This window comes from Martes martes (assembly GCF_963455335.1).
Source record: "Martes martes genome assembly, chromosome: 4".
In the NCBI taxonomy this organism is placed as follows: domain Eukaryota; kingdom Metazoa; phylum Chordata; class Mammalia; order Carnivora; family Mustelidae; genus Martes; species Martes martes.
The window spans coordinates 144,320,700-144,343,838 of NC_137891.1; the positions used below are offsets into that span (position 1 = coordinate 144,320,700).

General features: G+C 44.0%; 1 long non-coding RNA gene across 1 annotated transcript; it reads left to right on the top strand.

The window, feature by feature from the left end:
* Window positions 1-749: 749 nt before the first annotated feature.
* LOC308342093 lies at window positions 750-22,685 on the top strand. The gene is made up of 5 exons (XR_013966746.1): window positions 750-920; window positions 16,940-17,087; window positions 17,310-17,600; window positions 20,404-20,598; window positions 22,226-22,685. It is a non-coding gene; the product is annotated as an uncharacterized lncRNA (long non-coding RNA).
* Window positions 22,686-23,139: the final 454 nt, after the last annotated feature.

A 23,139-nucleotide genomic window follows, 5' to 3' on the forward strand; every position in this document is an offset into this window, starting at 1 on the left:
ACCAGACTAGTTCATTTCACTTTGTTGTCTTAGATTTGTTCTTAGAACTAAGTTGCCTGCTCATATGTACTGAGCAGCTACTACACGCTGGCCCATGGCTTAGCCACTACAGAATCAGAGATTAATAGATAATAATTCCTGACCTGGAAGATCCCGCATCCAACGTGCAGGAGATAAGACTTAGGCTCCATTTGTGGCTATAAGCTCAGGACCAGATAGCAGCAGTCTGTGTGTGCTCAAATCTCAGCTGCAGCACTGACTAGCTGTGTGATCTAGGCATATTCACCCCTCTGAGCCTCAGTTTCCCCCTCTGTAGATGCAAATAACAGAAGCTATCCCCCAGAGCGATTGTAAAGATTAAGCAGTAAACCTAGCGGCTGGCACTTAATAGGCACTCAGTGAGTGTCCATTATTATTATTATAGTAGAGGTTTAGTTAGTATACATTAAATGAATGGATGACTGAATTGATTATCTCATCCAATCTCCAAAGCAACCCTTCCCCACGATATACATTCCAAATAGACAGGGAAGGAATCCTTTCCCCATTTCATAGATGAGGAAATGGGGAGCAAATGAATGAATGAATAAATGTCTAACCCCCGGGGCCTCCTGTGTCTCCCACCTCCTCCCAGCAGCCATATCAAGGCTGTTCACCTAGAGAGCTGGGAGCTCTGGGCCCTGGAGAAGCGATCCTGGTGTTCTCTCCAACTTTCCATCCACGGAGGACTCCTGCCAATAGCTCCCTGCAGTTCGCTCCGTGTCGAACACAGTCTGGATCCAGGTGCTACAGGAGTGTGTAAACACTGGGCCTGCCGGACTCTGCCGCTGAAGCCGCCCGCTTCCCAGAACCCGTGGCCCCAGTTCCTGTTCAGCTGGGGCTCTTTCTGTAAGGCTTTGCAAGCCCCGCTGCTCCTTCTGGTAAGTGCAGGGGCCAGGAGGGAGGTTCCACTTTCACATTGGCCACCACACCCACAAGAGGGACATTTCTCACCGTGGAGGGGAAATTTCCTCTCTCTTTAGCCTCACCTCAAGCCTGCTCCTTGACCCCTCATTTCTTCAGGACAGACTTAGTTTCCCACTCAAGGTTAGGTTCCCCTGAGATCTAAACTTGAATCTGTCCTGGGAATAAGGGAAAACAAACCCCTGCTGAGCTCTGGCTGCAGGCCTGCCCTGTGCTCAGGTGTGCTTACCCACACCGTGGGCGCTCGCCCTGTGCCCCTACGTGGTGGCCATTGCCCCTGTTTTACACATATGGGGACTGAGGCTCATGGCGCTGAAATCACTAGTGGTGGAATGTTCAAATGGGAAAACCTACGCATTTGAGCTGTAGAAACATTTGGAAGTCACCTCAGAACAGACGTCCCCACATGAAATTCATCTTTGCTGCTTCTGAACCACGTGCACAACGCTATTACTTTGCTTTCTGTCATTTGCATGTTTCTTTGTGCCCCTCTCTGGCTCTTCTACCTGACTGTCCCTCCTCAAGGACAGAGAAAGTGACTCACTTACAGCCCTCTCCTGCATCTGGGCACAGAGCCTGAGGCAGGAAGGGATTGCTGGTCTGATACACGTTAAAGCAGGCCAGTGTGGCTCGGGGTAGAGAATTAGTGGAGGAAAGATGGGTGGTGAGGCTAGAGAAAAAATCAATACCACCTCCTGCAGGCCGGGGATGGGGTCTGAGAATCTGCATTACTAATAAGATCTCAGATGTAGATGTTGATGCTACAGATGCCACTGGTCCCCAAGGACCCCTGGCTTTAGGGTAGGAGAGGAAGGAAAGAATGAGTAAGACGTAGTCTTATCCTTAAAGAGCTCTCATGTCATGGGAGCACAAGGGGAACAGTGCACTTCTAGACAGGTGGGCACATCTCCATTGTGACAACCCAGGCTGGTGCGTTTCCTCCGGGTGGGGGTGAGGGAAACGGTCAGAGGAAGCTTTCTGGAAGAGGGAACCCTTGCATTGAGTTATAATATTTACGAAGGAGCTAACCAGGGGAGGGAGTTCAGCAGGAAGGACAGGAAGAAGTATTTGAGGCAGAAGGCCCAGCCTGAGCAAGGGCAAGGAGGTGAGAAACTGCAAGAGGTGTTTGAACCATTGGGACCAAGAGTCTCCAAAATAAAGCTGCTGCAGGTTCAAACTGTATCATAGGAGGCGTGGCATGTCCTACAAAGTAAGGAGTTTAAATTTTATTCTGTGAAGCAGAGGTTTGTAAGCTTTTTGGGGGGTGGGGTAAAGATGTCCCAGACTGCTCTGAGAAGGTGATCAAAGTTAATCTGCACACAGATAGAACCAGAGTGTACCTTTCAGGGTGTTCAAATTCCCTAAAGCCCATCCATGAACTTCAGAAACAAAGCAAAAAAATCCCTGTAGTAGATGATGGGCTTTAAGCAGCAGTTGTCCTGATTAGATTTTATTTTAAAAGGATCTCTTGGTGGCTATGTAAAGAATGGATTTCAGTGGTCAACCAGGCACAGAAAAGCTAGGGGTCAATGGTCTGGGTAAGAGGTCACAGATGGTGGTGAGAGTGGAGACCACTTTAACACCTATACGGCATCATTTGGCTGGTAACTGCCAAGACCAGACTTGCTTTTTAGCAAGGTTACTCTGTTCAGTTCAAAAAGCATTGCTTGAGAGCTGAGCTCGGAGGCTGTCTTTGAATGGCTTGCAACTGGGCTGATGGGTAACGTAAGCCAGCTAAGCAGGAAGAAGCCATTTCCACCCTCACCCCACCTACTGGAATCTGCTGGTCGGCAGTCAGTTGAGGCCCAGATATCCTATGCCTTCGAGGGCCGGAAGCCAAGGACGTGAAGGAAGGCAGCACTTCGATGAGCTAGGGAGAGGCCACAAGGGTAAAGCAGGGTAGTAAATTTTGGGGAGGCAGCCGGGGTGTCATTCCTTCCAGAGGTTTTGCAATAGCCCTAGGAAGCAGACAGAGCTAGACGATTATCTTTTTTTACAGAGGGACGCTGAAGGCCAGAAAAGGTGAGAACTTGCCAAAAGACACGTAGCAAGCACAGGATAAAACTGAGAATAGGACCCCAAGAACACTGGACTCTATGTCAGTACTTTTGCCTTAGGCTGGCCGTGGTGCAGGTTTTGCCATGGCTATTCCTGGTGACTCTAAAACCCTGTAATTCTGTGACTCTAGCAAAAGAATCATCTCCACCCATTAGCTCAATTCCTTTGGGTTCTTTTGATCTATATGAGCCTTTACACCCCCAGACCCTACTCTTAACAACCTGTGAAGCTTGGAGCCAGCCCTGTAGTCTCTCTGCCTTGAGTTTTCTCTTCATCTTTAAAACAGGAGAATTACACTAAATATATGTTCCTGAAGCCTTTTTCTTGTCTGAACTACAGCGGTTCTGCAAAGCCTTCTGAGACTCCGAATTCCTCCCAGCTTTGATGTGACAACATGATTCTCACCTGCCCAATGCCTTTTACGGGAGGTTAACAGGGGATAATAACAACAGGGATAATGAAAACAGAAACCTGTCTTTTCTTGCCCGGGGCCAAACACTGATCTAAGTACTTTAGAGCTTCCAGAAAACTTTGTAAGGTGATGGCTCTCATTGTCCCCATTACATAGATGAAAAAAACTGGAATCATGCAGAGAGATTACATTACTTAAGATAAAGTCATATGGCTGACTATTTGTGGATCCAGAGTTCAAATCAAGCCACTGCCTCAGGGTCCATGCTCCTGATCCCCAGGAGCTGAGTAGTGAGAAATTAAAGATACAGGGAAGGAAAGCCTACTGCCAAGTGAGCTCTCATTGATGGGGGGCTCACGACCCCCCAGTGGCATATTCTATCATTATTCCCATTTTGCAAGTTGTGATCTGTCATACTACCTCTCACCATCTGGAAGGGAACACGCTTGTAAGAAGTTTAGGGACTTGTGGAAGGAGTTGCCAGACATTGTGAATAAAAATATAGGCCACCCGGTTAAATTTGAGCTTCAGATAAATAATAAATCATTTTTTAGGATATCTCATGTAACATTTATAATGCACTTATACCAAAAACATTTTCATTGTTTATTTGAAATTCAAATTTGGGCTCTTGTATTTTATATGAAATAAGGATAAGTGACAGCAAGTTCCCTTTAGAAGGCTGAATGAGCATTACTGTTTTGTTCACTGACCCAGAAGGTTTGGCATGATGGGCTTGGCTGAATCACTTTCAAGGGAAAGAGATGACCTGTCCTCACTCATTGTGTTTGGGAAGTCTTTTGGGACCTCCAAAGTCATCCCTGTGGGGACCTGGAACAGCCCCTTGAACTGGAGCAGAACTCCTTGGAATGACCTGGAATAGGCCATGTTTGTTGGCCCCCCAGGTCCCTGGCTCAGTGTCTAACTCCCTGTCCACAACTTGGAAGATGAGTTAAACAGTGATCTTCCCCCTCCCTTCTCCCATAGATGCCCAGGGCCCTCTGGCACATTTGCGACTTCAAATACGAATTACTGCTTCTCTCTGACCCCTAGTAGCCTCTTCTGTGATAATTAGAGAAAAATTAAGGAAAGCACATTGTTAATTTTTAATAAATATGACTTGTACTGCCCCCCCCCTTGTCATTTCATATCCAGAATCAAAGTGGGTCATTTACTTGGGCTTTCCTCAAACTTAATGTGATGGAATTTTGGGAGAAGAAAACCAATTCCCAAGGATTGTCTGACCTTAACAGCATGCTGTGAATTCTCAAAAATCCCCCCACCCAGGAAATTGGTCTTGAAATACAAATATGTGGGGTTATTCCACCTTATAGACATCTGTGCTGAAGCTTGCTTTCTTATGACCGGTATCCCAAGCAGACCCCATTGCTTGCCCAAACTCCCACCTCCCTCTTCATCACAACCTCACCCCCTGCTTCCCCCACCTTCCCCTGTCACTGTGTCCCGCCCATGCCTTGTGTGGAGAGGTTTCCATCAACAGAACATGTTTCAGCTCACTAGGAAACTGGCCTCTCACACACTTTCAATCTGCTTGTCTTCCCTGATTACGGAGATGTCCCAGATCAAATCATGTTTGGATGAAATGTGTTTGGGTGGGTGTATCCTGACTGCCCCAGCAAAAATATTAGAATAGCCACCCAGAGTCTAGTTGAGACATGTGCAAAATATTGATGAGCATCCCACAGCAAAGAAAAACTTTTAAAGTATATTCTATTAATATTCTTAAATGTATACATTTGTAGACATCCCGATTAGTCCCCAAGCAAAGGTCATAGCATTTCCTTAAAGAGGAGAATTCATTTTAAAAGGATTTAGAAGGGGCACCTGGGTGGCTCAATTGGTTAAGCAGCTGCCTTTGGCTCGGGTCATGGTCCCGGGGCCCTGGGATCAAGCCCCACATTGGGCTCCCTGCTTGGTGGGGAGTCTGCTTCTCCCTCTCCTCCCTGCCTGTGCTTTCTCTCACTATCTCTGTCTGTCTTTCTCTCTCTCAAATAAATAAATAAATAAAACAAAACAAAACAAAAAAGGTTTAAGAACAGGACAAAAACAAACTCTTTCTTGGGTTTTATAGCTTTGTGGGATGGATAGCGACTGTACCTTCCTCCTCACCCTTCTTAAGGTGCAGCCCTTCTCAGTGTAGGACTATGAAGGATGGGATCCCAGCTTGTCTTCTGAATAGGTTTTTAGTGGAAGCCACGCAGTAGTCCCTATTAGTCAGATGTGTTCTTGGTTTTGTCAGCTAGAGCCAGAATATTCTCATCACCATTTTCTTCATGACTGAGAGTCACTGATTATTTATTTTGTGCCAGAAATTCTGCTAAATATTATATATGATATATCTCATTTAATTTCACAATAATCTCCCATGAGAGGTACAATTTTCATTTTCATAGAGCAGCTTAAGGTTTGAGGTAGAATTGTGGGGAAGTTATGGAGATGTCACATATTATTCCCTGAACCTCCACGTACATCGCCTCCCCCTTTACCAACATCCCCCACCAGAGTGGTATGTTTGTTGACATTAATGAACCTACAGTGACACATCCTAATTTCCCGAAGTCCACAGTTAACCCTTGGTGTTGTATGTTCTGTAGGTTTGAAGAAATGTGTAATGACATATATCCGTCATTTAAATATTATACAGAGTACTTTCACTGCTTTAAAAATTCTCTGTGCTCTATCTGTTCACCCTACGCCACCATCCCAACCCCTGGCAGCCACTGATCTTTTTATTGTCTCTTTAGTTTTGTCTTTCCCAGCTGTCATACAGTTGAAATCAATACAGTACGTAATGTTTTCAGATTGGCTCCTTTTACTCTGAAATATGCATGTAGGGTCCCTCCATGTCTTTTCACGACTTGGTAGCTCATTTCTTTTTAGTGTTGAATAATAGTTTATTGTCTGGCTGTACCACAGTTTGTTTACCCATTCACCTACCCAAGGATGTCTTCCTTGCTTCTAAGTTTTGGTGATTATGAATAAAGCTGCTATAACCATTCACGGGAAGGTTTTTGTTTAGACATAAGTTTTCAATCCTTTGTCTAAAAACTAAGGAACACATTTGCTCGATCTTATAATAAGAGTATGTTTGGTTTCATAAGAAACCTCCAAACTGTCTTCCAAAGTGGCTGTGCTATTTTGCACTCCCATCAGCAATGAATACAAGTTCCTACTGCTCTATGTCCTCACTAGTGCTGGTGTGGTCAGTGATCAGAATTTGGAGCACTCTAATAGGTGTACTGTGGTATTTCATTGTTGTTTCCACTTGTGGTTCCTTGGTGACTTACGATGTGGGGCATCTTTTCATTTGCCATCTGTAGATCTTACTTGCTGAGGTGTCTGATAAGGTCTTGGCTCTTTTAAAAATCAGGTTGTTTTGTTTCTTATTATTGAGTTTTAAGAGTTCTTTGGATATTTTGGACGATAGTCCTTTATCAGATATATCTTTTGGAGATATTTTCTCCCATTTTGTGGCTTGTTTTCTAGTTTTCTTGATATTGTCTTTTACAGAGCAGAAGTTTTCAATTTTAATGAAGTTCAGTTTATCAATTATTCCTTTCATGGATCCTTCCAGGAGATTTATAGTTGGTATCTTATATTTAGGTCTATAATCCATTTTAGTTAAATTTTGTGAATGGTGTAAGGTCTGTGTCGAGGTTCATTTTTTTTTTTGCATGTTTATGTCCAGTTGTTCCAACACCATTTGTTTAAAAAACTAAATTTGCTGCATTGTATTGCCTTTGCTCCTTTATCAAAGGGCAATTGTCTATATTTATGTGGGTCAATTTCTGGGCTCTCTATTCCGTTCATTGATTTATTGGTCTACTCTTTTACCAATACCACGCTATCTTATTTACTGTGGCTTTATAATTAAGTTGTGAATTCAGGTAGTATCAGTCTTCCAAGTTTTTTCTTCTCCTCCAGTACTGGCTATTCTGGGTCTGTTGCCTCTGCATATCAACTTTAGAATCAGTTTGTTAGTATCACAAAAATAACTTGCTGGGATTTTGATTGGGATTGCACTGAATCTATAAATCAAGTTTCAAAGAACAGGTATCTTGACAATATTGAGTCTTCCTATCTATGAACGTGGACAGGATCTTTCCATTTATTTAGTTTTTTCCTTTAATATCTCTCATCAGAATTTTATAGTTTTTGTCATATAGATCTTTTATATATTTTGTTAGATTTATACCTAAGTATTTCATTTTGTCAGGCCCTAATATGAATGGTATTGTATTTTTCATTTCAAATTCCATCTGTTCATTGCTGGTATGTGGGAAGACAATTGACTTTTGTATACTGACCTCATATTTTGCAACTTTTTAATAATTATTTATTAGTTCCTAGAGGTTTTTTTGTTTCACATTTTCTACTTAGATAATCATGTTATCTGTGAGTGATCGGTTTTGTTTCTTCCTTGTCGGTCTGTTTACCTGCTATTTCCTTTCCTTGTCGGTCTGTTTACCTGCTATTTCCTTTCCTTGTCTTATTGCTTCTTCCAGTATGATGTTAAAAAGGAATGGTGAGAGGGGACATCCTTGTCTTATACCTGATAAAGTTGGAAAGTTTCCAGTTTCTCACCATTAAGTAAGATCCTAGCTGTAGGGTTTTTTTGTAGATATTCTTTATCAAGTTAGGGAAGTTCTCCTCTATTCCTAGTTTGCTGAGAGTTTTTATCATGAAGGGGTGTTAGATTTTATCAAATGATTTTTTTTTCTGAATCTATCATTATGATCATGTAATCATGTGATATTTCTTTTTTACCCTCTTGATGTGATAAATTACACTGATTGATTTTTCTAATGTTCAACCAGCCTTGTATATCTAGGATAAATCCCACCTGGTACTGGCATATAATTCTTTTTACATATTGTTGGATTCAATTTGCTAATATTTTGTTGGGGAGTTTTGCCTCTATGTGCAAGAGAGATATTGGGTCTGTAGTGGGCTTTTTTTTCCTTGTTTTTTTTTCCTTTTTCTATTTTTGGCATTAGAGTAATGCTGGCCTCATAGAATGAGTTAGGAAGTATTCATTCGGCTTCTATCTTCTGAAAGTGATTATACAGAATTGATATAATTTAAAATGTTTGGTAGAATTTACCATTGAACCCATCTGGCCTGGTGTTTTCAGCTTTGGGAAATCATTAGTTATTGAATCAATTTATTTAATAGACATAGCCTTATTCAAATTGTCTATTTCTTCTTGCATGAGTTTTGGCAAATTGTGTCTTCTATGGAATTGGTTCATTTTATCTAGTTTATCAAAATTGTGGGTATAGAGTTGTTCATAGTATTCCTTACTTCGCTTTAATATCCATAGGATCTGTAGTAATATTCTAAGAGGTGCATTTTTTTAAAAGATTTTATTTATTTATTTGACAGACAGAGATCACAAGCAGGCAGAGAAGCAGGCAGAGAGAGAGGAGTCAGCAGGCTCCCTGCTGAGCAGAGAGCCCGATGCGGGGCTTGATCCCAGGACCCTGGGATCATGACCTGAGCCGAAGGCAGAGGCTTTAACCTACTGAGCCACCGAGGTACCCCAGAGGTACATTTTTTTTTTAAAGTAAGCTCTACTCCCATTGTGGGGCTTGAACTCATAACCCCATGATCAAGAGTCACATGCTCTCCTGACTGAGCCAGCTAGGTGCCCCCTGAGAGGCACAATTTTTAATCTTTATTTTTATTTATTTTTTATTTTATTTTATTTATTAATTATTTTATTTATTTATTTATTTATTTATTATTTTATTTTATTTATTTTTTATTTTTATTTTATTTTAAGAATGAGGAAACTGAGAGCTAATAAGATCAAATGATGTGCCCAGATTCATATAGCTAATCAAGGGAAAACTGGTGTTTAAACCCCAGACTATCTAACCCAAGGCTGGCACATTTAACCATGGTGCTCCTTACTTCCCAGGGTTGATAGCAAGGAAGTTCTGGGCACATTCTAAGTTGTGGTAATTTAAACTTGGTAACTACTTGACTAAGGAGATGAAAGAGATTCACTCATTTTTAAAAGCTCCTCTCAAAACTCTCCTGGATGGACAGAGTAGATCCATTCCTCCTCTTTCTAGTTCTGTGCTCTATGAAGGCATTTATCAGTCTGAGCTCCTTTGAGGAGACAAGAGGGTACAATGCAAAAAAGAAAAAGAATGAACAATGTCAGAACTGGACTAAATTTAACCAGCTTTGTAGAGATGGGACAGAAAATTTAGTTCTATAAATCTAAGTTTCCTCACCTGTAAAATGAGCACAATTCCATTTGCTTCATAGGATTGTCATGAAAGTTAACTAGAAAAATTTAGCCTGCATTCAGGTATTAGTATTTTTTTAGCAACCCTTATGTGCAGAGGCCATTAAGAACTTGATAAATGAATAAATGAACTTGATAAATAAATCATTACAGCCTTTAAGGACGGATTTTATATTCCAGGCTTTGCATTCCCAGGACCCAACAGAGAGCCTGGGATATAATGTGTTCACTAACTGTGCAGTGTATAATGCTTACATAAATTAATGAATGAATGCAATAAAAGTCAAAACTCTACAACGTGGCACACATAGCCCATCCAGTATATCTTTCTGGCCTCATCTATCACCCTTCACCTCCAGCTACACATGGCTAATTAGTATTCAACAAATGAGCCATGTCTTTCCATGTCTTAGCATCAACACAGTGCTCAGAGAATTCTTTTTGTCTCGAATGCCTACCATACCCCCGTGCCCCTGGCAAGCTACCTTTAGTCCTAGTTTTTACCTTGTGGAGAATTCTGAGTAAGTTTGCTTGCCAGACTTTCAAGTAGTTGAAGACAGTCCTCATGACTCTTTTTTTGGTCCTACTCTTCTAGGTCAAATTTCCCTCTTCCTTCCACATAATTCTTACTGGTGATGATCTCTGATTTTTATACCATCTTGGATACTCCCTGCTTTGCCAGTTGCCTCTAAGTCATTCACTCACTGAATATTTAATGAGCACCTACTAAATGTAAGACAAAGCAGATTTTGTCATTAGAATATAAGTTTATGAGGCTTATATTCCAGTAAGAAGAGCTGGACAACAAATAAAAAAAATTAATATACATGTTGTCTGTAGATACATGTAGTCTGTAGATGTAGGGAAGAAAATGAAAGTGAGTAGGTGAGGGAAGAGAGGGAGTGTGAAGTTTATGTACAGGGTGGCCAGGGGAAACTTCCCTGATAAGATCTGATCTGGGCAGGATCCTGATGGGAATGAGGGAGTGAAACGCATGGTTACTTGGGAGAAGTATATCCCACGTAGAGGCAAGAACAAGTGCAAGGACCCTCAGAAAAATGTCTCCGAGCATTTGTGGCAGTGCTCGGGAGGCCCGCATAGTGGAGCAGAAGAAGGTGCGAGAAAGAGCAGTTGGCGATGAGGTTCTAATAGGAAGTGTCAGCATAGCATGAAGGGCCCCGAGGACAATTAGAAGAATATTGTTTCAAGGGAGATGGAAATGTAATGGGGAGTTGATCTGAATCACATGAAGACTTCTCTCCGGGAACCTTACAGAACTGGGTATTAGAGAATCACGTGTGGAAGCACTGAGGCCCATTTGGAGGTTATTGCAATAACCACACCAAGAGATGATGGTGGCCCCAGCCAAGGTAGTTGCGCTGCCCATGTGTGCGACTTCACTAGAATCCTAGGTGTGCTTTGAAAGCAGATCCCACTGCCTTTGTTAAAGGATCAGATGTGGGACCTGAGAGCACGCCTCAGTCTCTGTATCTATAAAATACGGATAATATTTGTGCTGCACTGTTGTTAAGCTTCACAGCGGATGCTCAAGAAATGTGAATTTTCTCTCTCGGCAGTACAGCACCTTGATTGGCAGTGACCACAGGACAATTAATCACAATAGATTATGCGAGGTTTGGATGGGAAAGAGAGATGATGAATTTTAAGTACCCATGGGACTCCCAAAGGAGAGGTTCCACTGCAAAGTGTACAGCACGATTCGAGATGAAAGCTCCAGGAGTGCAAGTTTGGGAGATGTCATGGTGTATAGCTTGCAGCTGAAACCACCGGGGCAAGTCAAGAATAGCATTCTTCCTCATTTCTACAACACTATTGTGTAAAACTCATGGGACTAATATAAACCTTAAAGAGAAAACCACAAGGTCTTTAAAAATAGAATTAAAAGTGTGGTTATCATATGAAAAAAAGGAATAATTATTCCAGAATATTAGGATAAAGGAATCCAAGGAAACTGAGTTCACATGTAGGTGTGAGTTTGCTGGAAATGCAGTATAAAGGGAAACTGAGAAGTGGTGATCAAGAAAAGGAAGACATTTTAGGCAACATGGGTGTGAATCAGAGACTACAGTCCTCACCCCAGCCTTTTCCCCAGCCTACATTAACTGCTTTTTAGCATTAGCCATATAACTGTCATTGGCTTTGATGAGTTGAAAGCATATCTAGTTGGTCAGCATTTCTGCCATCGTGGGTGTGCTGGCTTTGTGCAGACGCTTGGTCCACAGGAGCCCTGGAGGACAGTATACACGTGGTAAATTCCATGCAAAATATTGTGTTTTGCAAAGGCTGGTCCCCTCTCTCACTGGTTTGTTAGCATTTCTGCATCTCCCATAGTACCCTGAAGTTTATACAACGGGGCTTTGTCCTGTCTCTGTCATCACTCAATAGAATCTGTGAGTTGAGATGACTGATCTGCTCTCTACACTTGCATAACCATGTGTAGTTCTGGCCCCACACTGTGTGAAGGTCACCAATGCACTGCAATTCCTGAAGGGGGTGGCCAATAAGTCAGGGGAGATGGGTACCTGGAAAACTTACTGTAGAAGGACGAGCTGAAAGGAATGGGGACTTTTTTCCCTATGCACCGGAGATTCAAGTAGGGTGTGATAATGTCTGCAAGTGTTTTAAGGGCAACTGTTTGGATGAGAAATTTACTTGTTCTTCTTCCACACTGACTCATAGATGAATGTGTCAAAGAGATGTGCTTTGGCTTATCATTATAAAAGATATTTCTAATAATCTGTGCCATCCAACAGTGAAATGAGCAGCCTCTGGCAGAGGATGACTGATGCAACACTCTTAGCTTGGGTGCAAGTATCAGATCTGAGATTGGACTAGATGAGTAACACTCCCTTGCCACTTCACTGCTTCCCTTCTATCATCTCTCCCTTCCTACCTCTGTGGTCCTCTGGCTCTGTCTCAGAGGAACCAACCTACACAGATTTCTCACTGAGAATGAGTCAAGCCTTTGACCCCTTTGTCCGCTAAGATGAAAACTGTCAACCCAAGATATTCACTTTTATGAGTGATTAATAGAGGAGGCAAATACCTTTCATACCTCAGGGCTACCAGGGACCATGTGGTCACTGACCTCATCTGGGTTCCGAATGGCACCCCACCCACCCGCAAGGGTTACTTCTCCCTGGTGCGGCCCCAGGTCAAGGCCGATCCGTTTTGCCTTGAGGGGAGGAATGTGAGGCACGTCCTCTGTGGAGGCCCAGAACAGATGCTATGTTGTTCTTTCATGACTGCCTTTGCTAAGTGGTTTATGAGCCAGGCCCTGGGAAGTCAAGTGAAGCTTTGCTAGAGAAGCCAAGCAAGAGAAGATCAGGCCCCCTCTTGGACAGATGGGAAGAGTCCAGGGGCAAGGTGGAGGAGGAGGAGTTATCCCAGAAGCTGGGGCAGTGTCAAGGAGTTTCAAAAGCAGAGAGAACCTAACACGCCAAATTGTTTGACCCCTTAGTTTTATGGACGGAGAGACTGAAGGTCAAAGAGACAGTGACATCCTTGAAATCATGCAAAGAATCAGCCTATGAAGACTGGGAATAGGGGAGGGCACTGGCCTGGCGCTGACAGTAATCCCTCCTTAAATTTTGCACCCTAGGCACCTTGCTTGCCTCGCTTTGGTGTTGACCCTGAACCCTGCACTGTGCAGACCAGAGAATACCCACCATACTCAAAGTCCCTCCAGAGAGATCCTATCCATGGAAGGTGCCATGTTTTCCACCTGATGATCCTGCCTTGACTGGACCAGAGATGAGCCCCTGCCCAGAGGCAGCCAATATGCACTCTGGAGGGCTGATGGGGGTCGTCTGGTATGGGCAGCTGTCTCATCAGAGCCTACAGTGATTTAATGATTTAATCCGACAATCAGAGTCTCCCTTTCAGAATTTGATCAACAATAAGGAAAGATGGTCTTTGGTAGCTGAGAGAACGAGTCAAGGACATTCTTGCTTCTCAGTTGTCCAGTTGTTCAGATGCTTTCATTGTCCCTGTTCCCATGATATTTGTGCCTGGGGAGGGAGATAGGGATGAACAGTCCTGCACTTCTCCTGATGTCTGCCTGTCATTGATGGGTACACCCCTTGTGCTATTGTTTGACTCTCTACCACCACTCTGCGGTCCACCTGCCTCCCCACTCATCCTTTTGACAATGCTCAAACAGCTCATTTTTGTTACATACAATATGATTAACACTGCATCTAGGTGCTCACACCTTGGCAAGGGAGGCAGATGCAAGAGAAAAAACTTTATTAACCACTTGACGAATACAGTGATGGAGAAAAGAAGCACATATTGTTGGGGCACCAGCAAATGGCACATAATCCCTTTGGCAGAACCAGGAATGAGTGCAAAGAGGGCTTCCTGGAGGAGGTATTACCTAAAAACTCATTTTAAAGATATGAGCAGGATTTTGCCAAATGTGGAGTGGGGAAAAGGAGTTCCAGGCTTGATCCTGGTACAGAGCTGAGGACCAGCATGCATGTGCAGAGGAACTGCAAACAGTCTGACAGTTGTATGAATTTGAAGTCAGGGCATAGCAAGAAGGAGCCTAATCCTTACAAGCCAGGCCAAGGAGCTTGGACTTCATAATCCAAACCAGCTCTCATATACTGGTAGTCCAATGCTACACTCAGTACCAGGATAAGTTTATTTGGCTCACAGGGGGTTTTACAGAATTCTAAGACTGAGTATCTTTAGACAGCCATGCTTTGGTTCACCACAATCCCCACTGCTCCCCACTGCCTACCCATGGTCCTGCAACTCATTTCTGTTTGTTTTGGCCCTTTGCAGACTCTCAGGGTGTGGTCCCTGCTCTGGATGATGGAGGGTCTCTGACGGGTTTTTGGCAGCCATGATCAAGCTTCTGCTTTACAACAGTTCCCTTGGTGATAATGAGGAAGAGAGTTCGTAGGGGTGTTCTGGAGGCAGAGGAGTTCTCTTGAGGCCATTGCAATAATCGAGGCAAAAGGTGTCCAGGGCCTGGAATTAGGTCATGCAAGAGGGCATGGTAGGCATAGAGTGATGGTCTCACCATCCTCTATTGTGTGCCCTTGAAGCCTACAGAAATGTGGGACAGAGTGAAGGACCCGGAGCCAGCAATTCTATGTCTAGCACCACTTTATGTATTTATTTTTTAAAAGATCTTATTTATTTATTTGACAGACAGAGAGAGAAGGAGCACAAGCAGGGAGAGCAGAAGGTAGAGAGAGAAGCAGGCTCCCTGCTGAGAAGGAAGCTGGATGTGGGACTCGATCCCAGGACCCTGGGATCATGCCCTTAGCCTGAGGCAGACGCTTAACCGACTGAGCCACCCAGGTGCCTCCCAGCACCACTTTAAATGACAGATTGCCATAAGAGTCCCTAACTACTGGGCGCCTCTTATGCCCCAGACACTTAACATTTATCATCTCCCAATAATACTGTGGAGCTATTACTGACTCTCCTCCACTGTTCTACTAAGGCTCAAAGAGGTTAGGCAACCCCTCTGGAGGGTTGATGCTAAGTGGTTGGCCCAGGAATTTAGACCCAGAGTTGTGTGGCTGCAAAACTGAGGCTCCATCCACCATTACGTACTTCACGTGTTGCCCAGTGGGTTTGTCTGGACATGGTCCATGAAAGCGGCGTCTTGGGGAGCTGGCCCAATGGGATATTAGTACAAACTTTTGGAACTATAGGACAGAAAAAAAGAACCGAAGATAAGCTACCCAAGAGGACAAGTCAAAAATACATGTTTGAAGCTTGTGCCATTAACTTGGCAAAGCCCTGCTACCTTTCTTTCAAAATATAAGAAAAAAAATTCTAAGCTTGTTTACACATTAGAACACAAATGCCAAGGCAAGAGTAGGTGGTGTTCTTGGATCTACTGGCAAAAAAAATGTCTGAAGGGTAAACTAGGCTGGAGAGGATCCTTCTGGAAGAAACACCCCAGATGCCCTGCACTAAGAGCCCCTGCCTTCAGCTCTGCTCCCTCTTTTGTCCTCTACCAACTTTGAGGAGAATTAGGAAACACTGCTATAGCCCTAAATTAAGTCCTCCCCAGAGAGTCAAGGCCCAAGAGAGTCAACCACTCCCTGTAAGGCAGTGGTTCTCAAAATCTGGTCCCCGGGCCAGCAGCATCTCCATCACCTGGGCACTTGTGAGAACTGCAAATTCTGAGACACCACCTAAGCACCCTGAAGCAGAAACTCAGGGGGTGGGACCCCCACACACACACTCTGTGTTTTAACCAGCCCATGAAAGGATTCTGATTTGAGCCAAAGTTTGAGAAGTACTACAGTAAGTGATAATGTGATGGAATGAATGTTTGCTTGAATGCTTGAATGAATCTCATGTATTTTTCCTGCAATGTCCTGGCCTTCCTTTCCCCAGATGAGTCAAGAATGTTTCCAGTGTTCACTTAGAGTCCAACAGAATCACAGGCATTGGTCAGTCAAAGACCGGGCATGGGCAGAGAGACCATCCTAGGCGAGAATTCGGGTCCCATGTTGGCCTGTTTCATTTTGTTTTTATTTTGCTTGATCTGAACTTGGTTTCAATCTCACCTCCTCAGGAAAGGCATCCCAACCTTCTCAGGCTCTGTTAGCAGCTCCTGTCACATTTCCCTAGAAACGTCCTTACTTCCTGCTCATCATCACCGTGTTCATGGCATTGTCACGATCGCCTGTTTACTAACCCATCTCTTCCACTCTAAGCCCAGTGAGGATGGAGGCTGTACTTTTCCTGTTCATCCTCACCCCCAGAATCTAGCAGAGGGACAGTCAGTAAATATGGATTTAGTTAACTGAACACCAAGCTCATCTTTGCTTGCAAGGCCTGGTCATGGTAGTTTCCTCAGCGAGACTGTTTCTCTCCAGCTGGACCCGTGGCTTTGACTATGTTCTTATTCCAACCTCAGCTGCCAGGTCACCATCTCCTGATTACCCAACCTAACCCAGGTCCTAAACTGGTCTCTGTCTTCCCTGCTGCTTTGATTTTAACAGGACATTTATCGCTGTTTGACAGGCTGTTTGATTGTTTTCTATTCTAACCCCTACATGTATGCCCCTAGAGTGCAAGTTCCAGAATCAGGGGCTGGTCTCTCTTGCTCCACTGTGTAACCCTGGTACGTGAAAACCCCCTCAGTAAATGATTTTTGGATCCTACCTGACTTTTCACTGACTCATTGTTTCAAATACTTATACATCATCTATGTATGATCATCTTAGAGATGGAGAAAAATCAACCCAGAAGAGAGTGATTCGCCCAGGTCACACAGCTAGTGGGTGGAAGAACTGCCCACTAGAATCTAAAGCCTCCAGCCTTTGAACCAGTCCTCTTTCCACCACATCAGTTCCCTCTTGCTGAACTGGAAAGGTTAGTATTTTTTTTTCTGTACATTATGGGGTAGGGGGGGCATTGAATATTTAAAAACCTAAAGAAGTGTCAGGAGGGGTTCTATTTTATTAATAAGCTTGGTCCCTCTCTCCTCCTTCTTGCCACATTGACGAGTCTCATTTCAAAAGCATCTGCTTTTCCACCTGTGGGTCACGAAGGCACTGCTGCACACCACAAATCCATCATCACCTTTCCTTGCAGCTGCGTTAGCTGACAGCTCTGAATCACCGGTGTCCTGAAGATGCCAGGAGAGCCGGGGCGTCAGAGCCCGTCCGTCGGAGACAGCCGGCGGTTGCCGGTGGCTGCCCCAGGGTTTCTGCACTGAGGCGGAGGCCCCTCCACCCTACCTGGCTGCTGTGGGGAGGGATCCACTGGACATGAAAGGATGTCACTTTGAGCGGCAGCTGATTTATGTCAGAGGATTAAATAGGACCCCATATCAAGTTCAAGTTCTGCGTGATCAACCTAGAGCTTCACGAGCTTTAGAGAAAGGTAGCCTCTGCTGTAACTCGGGACCAAAAGGAGACCAACACTGTTCATTGAAGTATCTTTGATGGGGGGGGAAAAAAAAGACCAGGGTATTATAATACCAACTTTAGTGCTTTCTTAGTACTATTGACATCTGATTAGAATAGGTATGCATAACTGAATTCTTACAGCAAGTTGGTTTGAAAAATTAGGTTATGAAATGTAAAGTACCTTATGAGCTTATTTTTGTTTTGGAAGGGTGTAGATGGGTAGACGGATGCCCGGCTGGGTGGAAGGGTCATAGGTATACAGGAAGGTAGGGATATGGCTGGGTGCGCAGCAGGCGGGTGAGACAGAAAGACAAAAGAAAGACTGGAAAAACCTACACCTACATCGGTATTAACAGTGGTGGTGTCTGGATAGAGAAATTCACAGCCATTTTTAAAACTGTTTACCATTATTTCTTGATTATTTAGTAATGAACTTCTGTGGCTCTTGTGAACACATAGTTATTAACACCACCAATTCCAATATTCAGAGGGAAGAGCTCATCTTGGACCTGTGTTTCCTTTTTATTCTTTTTATTCTCTAGGTGGATGTTCATGTCATCCTTCCATCTACCCATCCATCCACCCACTCAGGAGGCAAATCTATTTAGACTCTAGGGTGGCATTTACATGAGACCCCATAATACTTTTATATCTACCTTAGATCCTTTCGGGACTCCGGGTTGGTTTTGTTTTGGTTTTGGTTTCTTCTCTAGAGCTTGGAGCCACTTTCTACGCTGCATCATACCATACCTGGTGTCATCCTGGTCAGTACCTGCTTGTGCTCTAGGACCTTCTTCAGACCTCGCCATTCCCCCTCTCCTTTATGGTCGCTTATATCCCTTCCCTTCCCTCTACTCTGTCCTCTCCCTGCCAGCTGGGGTCTCCCATTGCCCCTTGTCCTCTACTGTATTGGCAACCTCCCATTCTGTTTGGTTATTATCTATACAGTTGCTACCCCTGGATCAGACCAGGAGCGTCCTGGTCCTCCAGCTCACTTCCATCTCTACATGAGGGCCCAGTTGCCAATAAAATCTCATCTGCTTTCCCTCACATCCCCATCAGCCTCAAAGGAGACTTGGCTAACAACAACCTTGATGCTGTTCCCTTAATCAACAGACATTTACCGAACACTTACTATATACTAAATACAGAGACTAACAAGGTACAGTATCACCCTCCTGGGGCTCAGCCAGGTAGGGAGAGGCAGACTTAAGCACCAGAAAGTGAACCATAAACTGGACTCCAGGGGCTATTAGTATCCTATCATGGCCTAGACAGTGAGTTTTCTTGGAGTTCAAGACAAGACCCCAGCAGGCTGTGTGGACAGGAAGAGACTTCCTAGAGGAGTTGGGCTTAGAGCAGGGACTTCAAAGCAGAGAAAGATTCAGATGAACAGAGAGGATGGGGAGGGCATTTCAGGTGGGGGAAGTGGTGGGGTACACATGCAGAGCTGGAGGGCTCCTGGTTTGCTCACTGAGTTCACAGTCTGTGGGAGCTGAAAGGCATCGGACCTCATTCAGGCCACGGGGTCACATCTGGCTGATCACTTGGAATCTGTACGGTTTGTCTGAGCCTCAATTCCCTCACTCATGGACTGGATGGCTTATTACCTGCTTTATCTGCCTCCCAGGGAAGTTAGGAGAGGCTAATGAAACAATCACATGATTTGCAAAAGGTCTTTGCAAAGCGTAAAGCATCATACACATGGAATTCAAAGAACAATAATAATCGACAATATATAGCTAAAGGAAGGTGACTTAGAAGCGAAGGGAAACACTGAAGTGTGTTAGAAATATTTAGGGCAGGGTTTGGAGAGGACTTAAAGATTCTGAGTTTGTTTTACCATTTGGATGTCACCATCTCTAGGTTCATTCTCCTGCAAATTCTTCCTTATTGATCTTGCCCCTCCATCCCAGTCAGGGTTAGGCTGCACCTCTGTGTTCCTAATCCCACTTAATTTCTGTTAACATAGCTGTCTCCCAAACCAGGCTGGGAGTTTATGGAAGGCAGGTACCTTTGCCTATTTGTTTTATGTCCTCAGTGCCTAGCCCAGTGCCTGGCACACAGTGAGCCATCAGTAGATGCGTTAGTGGTAACTCTCCTAGTTAACTCTTCATGATCACTCATTTTGCTAAGTACTTACTAAGAATTTGCTCATCCCCACAACAGCCTTGTGCAGGAGGTCTTATTCCCAGTTTACAGATAGACAAAGTGAGTCTTAGGAAGCTAGGTAACTCAGCCAAGTTCCCCCAAGCCATAAGCCCTCGTGCCAGACTGAAACTGAAACAGGCTTCAGTGCACGACTTTGCTTTCCTGTGAATTCTTTCACTCCTTCGTTCCACCCATAAGGACCGCATGCCTACCGTGTGCCAGGAAATGTTCCAGGTTAAAGGAATATGTCTGGCAGAAGTGATAAACAGGATCTCAGATAAACCCATGCCAGGTGAGAAATGTGAAACAGATGTGGGACCAAAGCGCAGAGCTCCGCAGAGCAGTGGGTGGGGTGGAAGGTACCTCCCATAGAGGAGAACGGGGAGCAAGGGCATTCAGTCCAGGCGGAGGGGAGGGCAAGTACAAGGACATCACGGTGAGAAGTCTAGCGTGGATGGTACACTGAGCCTTCCTCAGTAGAGACAGTGTTCTTCTGGGGGGTGGAAAGCATACCTTAAACATCTCCCTTGTAATAACCCTGCACAGGGCTTGGAACGAGGCGCCCCAAACTAGTGAGAATCTGGTGAATGAATAATACTGGTTTCCACATTTTTTTTTTTAAAAAGGACAAACTTTAGATTTCAGGAAGACCCTGGATGGCTGAGTGGGAAGGTGCTCCAGCTTGCAAGGGCAGCCAAGGATGACCAAAAGGAAATAACTTCGTGTTTATCAAAACCTCTTTGATTGGCTCAAAATATCCAGGTCCCCATCTGAAACCTACTCTCCTGTTAACAGAATGTGAAAACAAGCCCTTGTCTAAGGTACTGTGGCTTTTGCAAGTTGCTAGGATATCAATATATTTACCCACAGCCTCAGACATTTGGCTCAGGAACAGCCCACTCAGTCCTCACATGAGGCTAGATCATGGGGATTCAATCCACATGAGGTCCTAAGGGGGCTTTGAAATCAGCCAGGGAGTTGATAATTGCTTGGAGGTTTTGCTATAATAAGCTTTTTTTTGTTGTTGTGAAGTTGATTTGCTTTGGTTTCTTTTGGGGTTTCAAATTCAGTTGTGATTTGCACCTGCTTTTTTTGAACCTAACAGAACATATGAGGGAGAGAACGGAGTCATATTTTTCCACTCCGCACTCCCTGGGCTTCCGATATGGGGATGCTCTGTGTCTGGCTACCCTAAGGGAAAACAGGACATTTGGGCTTGGGGACCCTTTAGGGAAATGCAGGAAATATGGTCTAGAACAGATTGAAATCCTGGCCCAAGTGCCAAACACTAAACCACTGGCTGTGCAGTGATTTCGGGGGCATGGTGGGACAGATGGCTTTTGTCAAACTGCAGGACCCAGGGCTGACTCAAGACCTATGCCAGGGCAACACACCTAGCCTCCCTGTGCCTCAAATGCAAATCAATTTGACTGAAGTAGAGGAAAACAAAATAGACTCACTCCCTGATTTTTATTTCTTCCAAATCATTACATTCTCTAAACAGAACACAAGACTCTACCATTTCGATTCTGTCATTTTTTAAAAAGAGCTGCAAACTTGCCTTGGCATCACCATTACCCATTTTTTTTTTTTTTTAAGAGAGAGAGACAATGTGCCCCCATGGATGAGCAAGGGGGAGGAGGGGTAAAGGGAGAGGGGGAGAGAGCCCAGCATGGAGCCAGACATGGGGCTTGATCTCAAGACTCTGAGATCAGGACCTGAGCTGAAATCAAGAATCAGAGACTTAACTGACTGAGCCACCCAGGTGCTGCACCCAATATATTTTTAAAAGATTTTACTTATCTGAGAGTGAGAAAAAGCATGAGTGGGGTGGGGGGGTGGCAGAGGAGGAAGCAGACTCCCCGCCGAGGAGGGAGCCTAAGGCAGGGCTCCATCCCAGGTCCCTGAGATCATGACCTGAGCTGAAGGCAGACACTTAACCAACTGAGCCACCCAGGTGCCCCACAATATTTTTTAAGGCCCTTTTCACACGGACCCCAGGGCTACGCAGACCAGCGCTGGATCCTACCTATCATGGTCAGATGATAATCCACAGTGTGCCCATAGAAACTAAGAGAAACTCTCAGCTTGAAGTTATTATTTCAATGGACAAATGACCTATCTAATTATTGAGCTAGGGCAGCTTAATTATCAACACTTCTAGAACTCTATTTTGGACTGACAATCATCTAGAAAAATGTAATTGTTACTTAGTCTATAACCTTTTCAGTGGCTCAAACGTTTACGGTAATTTTAGTGACATCATTTATAACTAATCTAACCCAGAAGACTCATTGGCAAGTTATATTGCTCAAAACTACATGCTCTGTAGTATATTATTAAAATCTTTTCTGCAATCCTAGTGAACAGCAGGCAATGCCTGCTTTGGGAAGGTTCACGTTTAGATGATTCTGACTCTATCCACTGGTATCTACTGGCTTTTTTCAGGTCTTCCTTTGCCAAACACAGTCGCACTAGAAGATCGCCTGTATTGAGTTCTGTGATTGGTTTTGACCATGAAGCTGCACAAAATCAAGTGGATAGTTCACCCATACAAATCATGAGGTTCCCTAAGGTCTACAGACTTGTGTTCCCATGCCACCCCAATTTGGACAACTGTAAGAACTTTATTTTGTTTCATATTTTGATTGACAATTTTTAAAAATATTTAGTAGAGATCGAGAAACAAACTTAAGACATTATTTTAACATCGCCACGGCCCCCTTCATCTTCTTTCCCCATCAGAGCTTACACGAGCCTTTTTAGGTGTATGTTTTCACTGCTTGTTGAATCTAAGACATAATACTTGACCTCAAATGGTCACAGAGGAAGGGCAGGTGGAAGCCATTTTCTGTACTTCTGCTTTCCCATGGGAAAATTGGGGAAATAAAACATGCTCAAATCAGTTCAGGTCTGCCGTGGACGTGCTGTGTCCATTCATGTTCTGTAGAAATGACTACTGATCACTCCAGTATAAATAGCATGACTGGTCCACAGCAACATATAGCTATTAGCCATATATATATATATATATATATATATATATATATCAATATCACATAGCTATATAGCTATTCTATATTTATATCATTGGTCACATGCTATCACTTTTTACTTCCATCATTTGCCTGGTTTGGATCTGTTTTATTTTTTTATTTTTTTTTAAAGATTTTATTTATTTATTTGACAGACAGAGATCACAAGTAGTCAGAGAGGCAGGCAGAGAGAGGGGGAAACAGGCTCCCTGCTGAGCAGAGAGCCCAATGCGGGGCTCGATCCCAGGACCCTGGGATCATGACCTGAGCTGAAGACAGAGGCTTTAACCCACTGAGCCACCCAGGCGCCCCTGGATCTGTTTTATT